Here is a 10,987-nt window from a genome sequence, read left to right on the forward strand (position 1 = left end):
TTGATCTCGGGGAAAATGACTTACCTTTCTAGATTTAGAAGCCAGATCACGAGTCTGATGAATAAAAAGTTACACTACAAACAACGAAATGAAAAGCAAGGGCAGTGCCTATCGCACTGTGGAGTTGTCAGGGAGCCTTCAGAGCCTCTTCCAACGCTCTATGCCTAATTCTGTACACACAATTTTGTACATGAAACTTTGAGTCCCTTATCCCAAATTGTCTCAATTTCAGGGCCACTATCCTGAGGTACGCTCAGAGAGGCAGCACGGACAGGGAAATTGCTTTGGGCACTGATTTGAGTTCAAATCCTCTGTTACCAACTAGCTGGCTGACTTTGAATAAGTTACCCAAGAACTCTATACATCTCTTTTCCTCACCGATAAAGTGCTTCTAAAAACACTGATTTCCTGGAATTGTTATGAGGCTCAAGCAGGGTAATGTGGGAAGAGCATTTGGTTAATGCCTGGAACAAACCTGCAATCAAATGCTTCTTGTATTGTATTAGGAGGTAGATTTGATGATTGAGACTATTGCCTTTGGACCCAAATATACCCACATTCAAATTCCTGCTTCATACTGCAATGTTTACTGTGTTTTCTTGAGCAGCTTAGTTTTTCCAAAGTTTTGTTTTCTCAACTTTAAGATGGGAGTAATAAAAATCTAACTGACAGCGTTGCTTAAAGTTAAATGAGATGATAGAAAGTGCTTTGCAGAGTGACTGACTGCTTTGGGCCACAAACAACAACCAAACAACAACACACACAAACATAGAAGATCAATATGGCTTAAAGCAGTAGTTTTCAAACTTTTTGGTATACTTCACAGTAACAAATAGGTCTTAAATTATGACAGTACACATATATGTTACCATAGAACTATTGTGTGAATCAAATCTAAAAAATATATAGAACTATGCTTCATTTAATGCTCTAGAATAAACAATAAAGAGAGATGGATCCAAATTCAGGCTTTCCCAGTAAGCATGAGCAGTATGTCATTTCAGTATGTCACATACTTGCACTTTTCCTCATTCCTCCATTTCATTTTGATGCACCTATTTCCATTTTTTTAAAAGAATCTTGTAAAGTTTGGAGGAGAAAAAGATGTATATAAAAAGTTTACCTAAATATGCTAAATTTTATTCTGGTTACATGTTCGTTTTGAACTTTATATTATATACCCCATTGAAATGTTGCTGTCAGAATTGTTTTAAATACCAAATTGTTTGGGTCAAAGTTGGACCAGAGTAATGTCTTTGCCAATTTTTTAAAAATATTTATTTATTTATTTTTATTTGTAGATGGACACAATACCTTTATTTTATTTATTTTTATATGGTGCTGAGTATCGAACCCAGGTCCTCGAATGTGCTAGGCGCTATACCACTGAGCCACAACCCCAGCCCCTGTCTGTGTCATTTTTTAAAGAAGAGAACTATCCCACTTCTCCAAGATTATGTACCTACTAGTCTACTGTACATTCCACTTGATGAGCCACTTTCCTCTATGATACAGAAATCTTGGTTTCTCAAGCTGACATTCTATATGAGGTATAAAAGCACACTATGACAATAATTATTCTATAACTGGCTTTCCATCATTTTGTAGCAAATTCAATTTATAATGATGCAAGATCATAACTCTTAGTAATACTATTTTTGCCCTTTGATGAATTATGAATTAAATATATGGGCTCAATGATTGGCTAATGATGCTTGTTTTGAGGGTTAGATTCAGGTATGATGAAGTTCTGTGCATCTTTCTTAACTAGATGATTCTTGTTCACCTGAAGATGCTCCATTAAAACAGCATCGATGTTGGGCACAATGGTGCACACCTGAAATTCCAGTGACTGGGGAGGCTGAGGCAGCTGGGTCAAAAGTTCAAGGCTAGTCTGGGCATCTTAGTGAGGCCCTGTCTCAAAAAATAAAAAGGGCTGGCGATGTGGCTCACTGGTTAAAGTGCCCCTGGGTTCAATCCCCATGATCACAAAACAAAAAACAAAACCCCCAGCATCTACTGGTTTGGCGCAAAATGCACAGTAGTAGATGAACTGATTGTGCAGATTATTTTACCTTTCTTAGATCCTCCAATTAGCCCTGAGCAAGCAAGTAGGAGGCAGGTAAAGGGACATAGCTGTTGCTTAACTATGCATTCTTTCTACAGTAAAATAGCAGCTAGGCAATCACTGGGACATTTGGAGACAGATACTTTTGACCATCTTTTATGGCTCATCCATTCCAGTGCAGGGCATGGGATAGCCTATTTGAAGTGGTGTTTTGGGTGTTTATAGGTATTATTTCTAGCATGCTGAGGGTCAGTTATTTTATCATTTTTCAAGAGATGCTCTTATAATCCACTTACTTTATGGATTGAGCATATGTTCATTCCTGGTAGTGACATCCCAAGATGAAAACTCCGGAAAGTACTGCACCAACTTAAAGGAAACACTCTTTTTTTGGGCGGGGGGTGGTACTGCCGATTGAACTCAGGGGCACTTGATCACTGAGCCACCCCCCAGCCCTATTTTGTATTTTATTTACAGGTCTCACTGAGTTGCTTAGCACCTCACTTTTGCTGAGGCTGACTTTGAACTCGTGAGCCTCCTGCCTCAGCCTCCCCAGCCACTAGGATTACAGGCTTGCACCACTAAAGGAAACACTCTTAAAACCATACTCATAATACCTGAATTTTTAGTTACGTAAATGCATGATGGAAAATGTCATTTTAAAACTACTTGCTTATGACCAATGGTTGTCCTTCACTTTTTAAAGCAAAATTGTTTATTGTTAAGGAGCACAAAAAGATGTTTTGATACACATACTGAACTTATTACTGCAATTAAGCCAATTAATATATCCACCTTTTCACATAATTATCAATATTTTTTTACATGTGGCAAGAACACTTAAGATCTACTACTCTCTTAGCAAATGTCAAGTATACAATTCAGTATTATTAACTATAATTACTGTGCTGTAGTTGAGCTCTCTTGAACTTAGTTATCAGACATAGTAGAAATTTGGCATCTTTGACAAACATGGTCCCATTTCTCCTCCCCTGGTAACCATCATTCTACTCTTAGGTTCTATTAATTGGACTATTAGATTCCACTTATGAGATCAGCAAAATTTTCCTGTCTGGCTGAGTTCATGGACCATAGTGTCCTTCAAGTTCATCTGGATATGATATTCTTCTTTTTAAAGTCTGAATATTCCATTGAGTGTGTATATACTGGATATGCACATAACAGTTTCTTTGTACATTCATTGATTGATGGATACCTATCTCCATATCTTGGTTGTTGAGAGCCACAGCCAAAGGGGCCCCAGCAAACTTCCAGCTGCCAGCAAACTTCAGACTGCCAGCTGATGATTGGCTCACAGCGGCCCCAGCAACATCTAGCTGATTGGCTCCTCCACGGAGCTGCTCATTGGGGGACTTCTTTGGCTCCACCCACAAGACCCAGCCAATCAGCCTCAAGAGCAGGAGGATTGTGGGAGGTGGAGAGGCTTGTGGGAAGCTGGTGGTGGCAGTTGGGCTCTGAGGGTTTTTCCTGAGGAGCTGTTTTGTTTGGCATTTGTAGCTCTAAAAATAAAGTTAGTTTCTTTTGACAAGTGGCTCCTGAATTGTGCCCAGCCAGACTGCGGCATTTGGTGGCTCGCACAGGGAGCGACTGAGGGTAAGTAAACTGCTCGCCCCTGAGGGCAGGGCAAGAGGATGGGTAGCCATTCTAAGTTTCCTCTTTTGTTTTGCTTCATTTTTGTTTTAACTTGCCTGTCCCTGGAGATGAGTGAGACGGAAGAAAAACTGCTCACATCTGAGGAAAAACTATTTGCATCTAAGGAACAGATAGGGAGAAAGGACAGATGCACATGTCAGGAGGATAGAAAGGCTGATATAATGATTTTGTGTGGTTCCATTTTTATTTCATTCTGTCTCAGTTTTTTTTGGTGTTATCTTGTTGGGTTGTATTATAGTAGAAATACGGGAACAGAAATTAGTAAAAAACAAACCGAAAGACTGTTAAGTAAATTGTTAGAGGAAGGAGGCATCTCAGTAAAATCAAGAACAGTCAGGGCATACGTTGATACAATACAAAAATGTAGCCCATGGTTTTTTAAGGAGGAGTTGTTAGATATATCACAATGGAACCATCATGGTGAAGATTTAAAAAGAATAGAAAAGAACAACCCAGGGACTCTGCCAGTTGGCACATTGCCATTGTGGACACTCGTATCTGGTTTGCTTAGTCCAAAGCCTTCAATTCAGACAAAGGTAGAGGAAGGAGAAGACATACTGATTCAAGTAAAAGAGAAGGTCTCTCAAATTAGTCAGAAAGAGGAAAAGATTCCAGTAAAAGAGAAGGTCTTTCGAGCTAGTGAGACAGAGGAAGGAAGTTTAGAGCAGAAAAAGCCATCAGGGGAAAAGTTACAACAGGAGACTGCTAATAACACCTTTCTATCAGAGAGCGTAAGTGTCCAACCAACAGCACCACCTCTACAGGAGACTGCTACTAACAGCATTCTATCACCAGAGGGCATAAGTGTCCAATCAACAGCACCACCTCCATATGCTAGGAGACTCCCAACCCCCGCAGTTGATAGTTGGGATCCTGAGACAGGATCTCAAGTATGCCCTGTATTTGAGGTAGGAGGGCAGCGAATTTACCAGGGTTTAAATTTCAAAACAGTGAAGGAGCTAAAAGAGGCTGTAACAACCTATGGTCCTCAAGCACCCTTCACTGTAAGCTTGGTCGAATCCATTACCAACTTAAACATGACGCCAACAGATTGGGCTAATATTTGTAAAGCTGTGCTAAATGGAGGACAATACCTGTTATGGAAGGTTGCCAATGAGGAATTTTGCAAGGAGACGGCTAGGCGAAATGCAGCAGCTGGTTATCCTCAGAGAAATCTAGATATGCTGTTAGGAAAGGGACCTTATGAGGATCGGCAGCAACAAATTGCATATGATCCTGGTGTATATTTACAAATTGCTGTAGATGCAGTTAAGGCATGGAAGACTTTACAAGGACATGGAGGTTTACAAGGTCAATTATCTAAGATAATACAAGGAGCTAATGAACCTTACGCTGAATTTGTAGATAGGCTTATTCAAACAGCTACCAGAGTTTTTGGAAATACAGAACAAGCAATGCCATTAATAAAACAACTGGCTTATGACCAAGTGAATTGTTGGTGCAGAGATATCATTAGACCATGGAAACAGGAAGATTTAAACACATATATTAAATTATGTAGAGACATTAATGAACAGAGCAAGTCATGGCAGCTGCAGTAAAACAGGCTTTAGATGCCAGAGACATTAATGAACAAGGGCAAATTGTGGCAGCTGCAGTAAAACAGGCTTTATATACCAGGCCAAGAACATACTACAATTGTCAACAGACAGGACATTTTAAAAGGAATTGCCCCATAGGAGGAGGGTTTAACAAAACTAGGTATCAAAGGAGTAGAATACCGGGTATTTGCCCACGATGCCATAGAGGGAGACATTGGGCTAATGAATGCCATTCTCAAACCACCATAGAGGGTACTCCATTACATTGGGCTAATGAATGCCGTTCTCAAACCACCATAGAGGGTACTCCATTATCAAAAAACGAACAAGGACAAGGTGTTTATCCACAATATCGTGGACAAAGGCATCGGGTTCCGTTGCCAAAAAATGGACAGGGGGCCCCAATGCTCCGGGGCCCCAAACCACAAATATACGGAGCACTGGAGGAACCCAGCAACCCCATCAGGGTAGTGACCAGGACACATTGTCTATCAGATCCCTCATCAGACAAACCAGAGGGAGCGCAGGGTTGGACATCTGCGCCTCCGCCAGATCAGTACTAACTCCAGAGATGGGAGTTCAAATCATTCCCACAGGGGTAAAAGGACCTCTTCCCAAAGGAACAGTAGGCTTATTATTGGGACGCAGCTCTTCTACTCTAAAAGGACTTTTGATAAGTCCTGGGGTAATTGATCCTGATTATGAAGGTGAAATAAAAATTATAGCCAGTTCTCCAAAGGGTATATCAGTAATTTCACCAGGAGATAGAATAGCACAGTTACTAATAATACCAAGCCTACATGATAAAATTTCCAGTCATGCTGTAGAAAGAGGTTCCAAGGGATTAGGCTCCACAAGTGTAGATTGGGCTATGCTTTCTTTAAATTTAGATTCTCGCCCCATGCTAAAACTAAATATTCAAGGACATGAATTTAATGGGCTACTGGATACAGGTGCAGACCTTAGCATCATCTCTCGTCAAGAATGGCCAAAACATTGGCCATTACAACAAGCCACTCAAACGCTTCGAGGCCTAGGAGTGGCGACTAATCCCGAAAGAAGCGCAATGGTATTAGATTGGAAGGATCCTGAAAGATGTGAAGGAACTATACAGCCATATGTATTGGATCATCTTCCCGTAAATTTATGGGGAAGAGATGTCTTAGATCAATTAGGTTTGACATTAACAAATAACACCAATCAAAATGCACCCACTATTATGGCTAGACAAGGTTTTAGGAAAGGAAAAAGATTAGAAAAACAAGAACAAGGTATAGCAGCACCAAAACAAATAGATCAAGGAACAGACAGACATGGGTTGGATTTTCACAAAGGGCCACTGAGACAATAAAAATTACATGGAAATCAGAAAGACGAGTATGGGTTCCTCAGTGGCCCTTGACTAAAGAAAAGATACAAGTAGCCCATGATCTGGTCAAACAACAATTAGCGGAAGGACATATACAACCTTCTGTATCTCCCCATAATACTCCCGTTTTTGTCATCAAAAAGAAATCTGGTAAATGGAGATTATTGCAAGATTTAAGAGCCATTAATAATGAAATGGTCATTATGGGACCTGCTCAATAGGGGATTCCTCAATTGTCTGCTTTGCCAAAAACTTGGTATGTTTTAGTTATAGATATTAAAGATTGTTTTTTTTCAATTCCAATTCATCCTGAGGATAGTCCACATTTTGCATTTACTATCCCTGCACTAAATCATGAAGGTCCTGATCAGAGATATGAATGGAAAGTACTCCCTCAAGGGATGGCTAACAGCCCAACTATGTGTCAAATTTATGTTAACAAAGTAATCCAGCCACTTAGAAATCAAAATCCTGAACTACAAATATTTCACTATATGGATGATGTATTATTAGCACACAAAGCTAAAAACACATTGTTAGAATGTTATGCCACACTTACAAATTTATTTAAAAAATTATAATCTAGAGATAGCAATAGATAAAGTACAATTAAATTTTCCAATTAATTATTTAGGAGTTCTATTATCCTCAACCATGGTCCGTCCACCAAAAATTCAAATACGAGTAGATCAACTCAAATCACTTAATGACTTTCAAAAGTTATTAGGAGACATAAATTGGATAAGGCCTTATCTAGGTATTCCAACAGGAGAATTGGGACCTTTATTTGATATCTTAAAAGGTCCATCAGATCCAAATTCACCCCGAATGTTAACGCCTGAAGCAAGAAAGGCATTAAAAATCATTGAAACATATATGGAAAATATGCATTTGGATAGAATTGATATAAGTTTGCCTTTATTATTTATTGTACTACCAACAAAAAATATTCCTACAGGAGTATTTTGGCAAGAAGGTCCATTATTATGGATACATTTATCTTATTCTCCTAACACTATCCTTACTAGGTATCCTGAGGCTGTAGGACAATTAATACTCAAAGGAATAAAAACAGCAAAGGTAGTATTTGGAATTTCTCCCAATAAAATTATTACTCCATATACTATGAATCAAATTGATGAATTAGCTAATGAGTTAAATACTTGTGCAATAATCATGTGCAAATCTAATGTTTCATTTGATAACCACTTACCATCTAATCCTTTATTGTCTTTTTGGTCATTGCATCCTGTAATTTTTCCAAAAATGACAAGAAAAACACCTATCATGAATGCTCCAAATATATTCACTGATGGGTCAAATAATGGTACAGCAGCAATAGTTACACCTAATCAAACTTTTACATTTTTAGTACCCAAACAATCAGCTCAAAAGGTAGAGCTTAATGCAGTATTACAAGCTTTTGTGATGTTTAAAGATTCTGTATTTAATTTATTTTCTGATAGTCAGTATATAGTTAATGCTATAGTATCCCTTGAAGATGCTGGTAGGATTTCCCCTTCTTCTACTGTTTTCTCTTTGTTTTCCACTATACAAAGTTTAATCTGGGACAGAAAAGATCCATTCTTTATAGGACATATCAGGCCACATACAGGATTGCCTGGAGCCCTTAGTTTGGGCAATGATTTAGCAGATAAAACTACACATGACATACATATTTTCTCTACACTAGAAGAAGCTATAAATTTTCATAAAAGGTTCCATGTCAATGCTAATACTTTACAAAAGTGTTTTAAAATAACTAAGGAACAAGCCAGACAAATAATAAAACAATGTCAAAATTGTGTGACCTTTTTACCACAAGTTAATCTTGGAGTCAATCCTAGAGGACTGATACCTAACCATATTTGGCAAATGGACGTCACACACTTGCCAGAATTTGGAAAATTAAAATATTTGCATGTTACAGTTGATACTTCTTCTGGATTTTTGATGGGCTCCCTTCATGCCGGAGAAAAAACTAAAGATGTTATAGCTCATTGCTTACAAAATTTTGCCACTGTGGGCATTCCAAAACAGTTAAAAACAGATAATGCCCCTGGTTATACTTCTACCTCTTTTAAACAATTTTGCTCATCATTTGGCATTACTCATATAACAGGAATCCCATACAATCCACAGGGACAAGGCATAGTTGAAAGAGCTCATCAAACTATTAAAATGTACTTATTAAAGCAAAAAGACGGAATTGGGAAGGGGTATATATTCCCCAAAGATAAACTTAAAATAACCCTTTTTACTCTAAACTTTTTAAATTTGGATTCATCAGGACTTAGTGCTGCAGAAAGGCATATGTGTCCAAAAAATGTACATAAGCCCAAGGTACTTTGGAAAGATATTCTAACAGGACAATGGAAAGGTCCTGACCCAGTAATTGTCTGGAGTCGGGGGTCTGTTTGTGTGTTTCCACAGGAAGAACACCAGCCGATTTGGATTCCGGAGAGATTAACTAAAGTCCTGACCCAGTGATTGTCTGGAGTCGGGGGCCTGTTTGTGTATTTCCACAGGGAGAACAGCAGCCGATTTGGATTCCAGAGAGATTAACTAAAGCGATTTCTACAGACCAAAAAGAAGATGATTTGGCTCAAATCCATAACAGCTGATATCCAAAACTCCAATTTGGCTATCCTTACATCTGCGACAGAACCAGGATGCTTTTTTCAATATCTATTTTATTATTGCCCTTTCCCATATCATGAAGTTCTATTTTGTTTTTTGAGCTCATACAGACCTAGGCTAATGGTTTGCTGATCAGTTCTATTTTTTTTTGACTATAGAGTTTTTAAACATTGCAATGGAGATTTCACCTGTAAAAAGTTATAAGGCCTTTACTATTATGTTATGTGTTGTATGTATTATATTATGTGTGCACACTTGTGTTTTGTGTTATATGTTTGAATGTACGTATGTCCATATATCATATATGAGGAGCGCTCATGAAAAAATGGATCCAAATATTTTTTTTTTATTCACGTGATTTAAATTGTTTAATTTAAATTGGGTAAATAACTATTAAGAATTGTTTTAATATGTAAACAAAAAAGAAGGTTAACAGATCTGTTTGTTTACTTTCACCTTTCCTTTTCATTATATTTAATAATTCTCTTCAAGATAATGTAAATTGTTAAGAAAATTGTTTTCTTTTAGTGTCTTCTGGAATGTTACACAATTTTTTCTTTAGCCATTATTGCCAGAATTCCTATCTTCATCCCAGTGCCAGTGAAGACAATGTAAATTGTTAAGAAAATTGTTTTCTTTTAGTGCCTTCTGGAATGTTACACAATTTTTTCTTTAGCCATTATTGCCAGAATTCCTATCTTCATCCCAGTGCCAGTGAAGACAATGTAAATTGTTAAGAAAATTGTTTTCTTTTAGTGCCTTCTGGAATGTTACATAATTTTTTCTTTAGCCATTATTGCCAGAATTCCTATCTTCATCCCAGTGCCGGTGAAGACAAAGATAAAACTAATCTACAGCTTCTGCAATAGCCATCACTGAACTGCTTGCAGAACTTGCCTAGACTATGTGCAGAACTTGCAGAACTTGCAGAACTTGCCTAGACTATGCATTGTGAACTATCTGTTGGTGCAGCGACTTGTGGTAGTGTTGGGGTATTTTTGCTGATGATGTCGTTGGTGGTACAATTTTTCCAACAAGAGCCATCAGTTGGCTTGGTGTATCTTCCTCCCTTCTGCTTGTCATGACAAAGACCTCTCCACAGGTGTGGCTGTATACTGGACCGGTAGTCAAAGACGGGTAAGGACCATATGTAGTATTGGACAACCTAAGGCAGGCACGGTCCCCAAGCCACATGCTTGTTGTTTAAACAGAGAGGGGGAGATGTTGAGAGCCACAGCCAAAGGGGCCCCAGCAAACTTCCAGCTGCCAGCAAACTTCCAGCTGCCGGCTGATGATTGGCTCACAGCGGCCCCAGCAACATCTAGCTGATTGGCTCCTCTGCGGTGATGTTCATTGGGCTGTTTCCCTGCCCTTCAGACTGCCAGCTGATGATTGGCTCACAGCGGCCCCAGCAACATCTAGCTGATTGGCTCCTCCACGGAGCTGCTCATTGGGGGACTTCTTTGGCTCCGCTCACACGACCCAGCCAATCAGCCTCAAGAGCAGGAGGATTGTGGGAGGTGGTGAGGTTTGTGTGGGGGTGAGAGGCTTGTGGGAAGCCGGTGGTGGCAGTTGGGCTCTGAGGGTTTTTTCCTGAGGAGCTGTTTTGTTTGGCGTTTGTAGTTCTAAAAATAAAGTTAGTTTCTTTTGACAAGTGGCTCCTGAATTGTGCCC

The sequence above is a fragment of the Spermophilus citellus genome, assembly GCF_964194105.1.
Source record: "Spermophilus citellus genome assembly, chromosome: 11".
Lineage (NCBI taxonomy): Eukaryota > Metazoa > Chordata > Mammalia > Rodentia > Sciuridae > Spermophilus > Spermophilus citellus.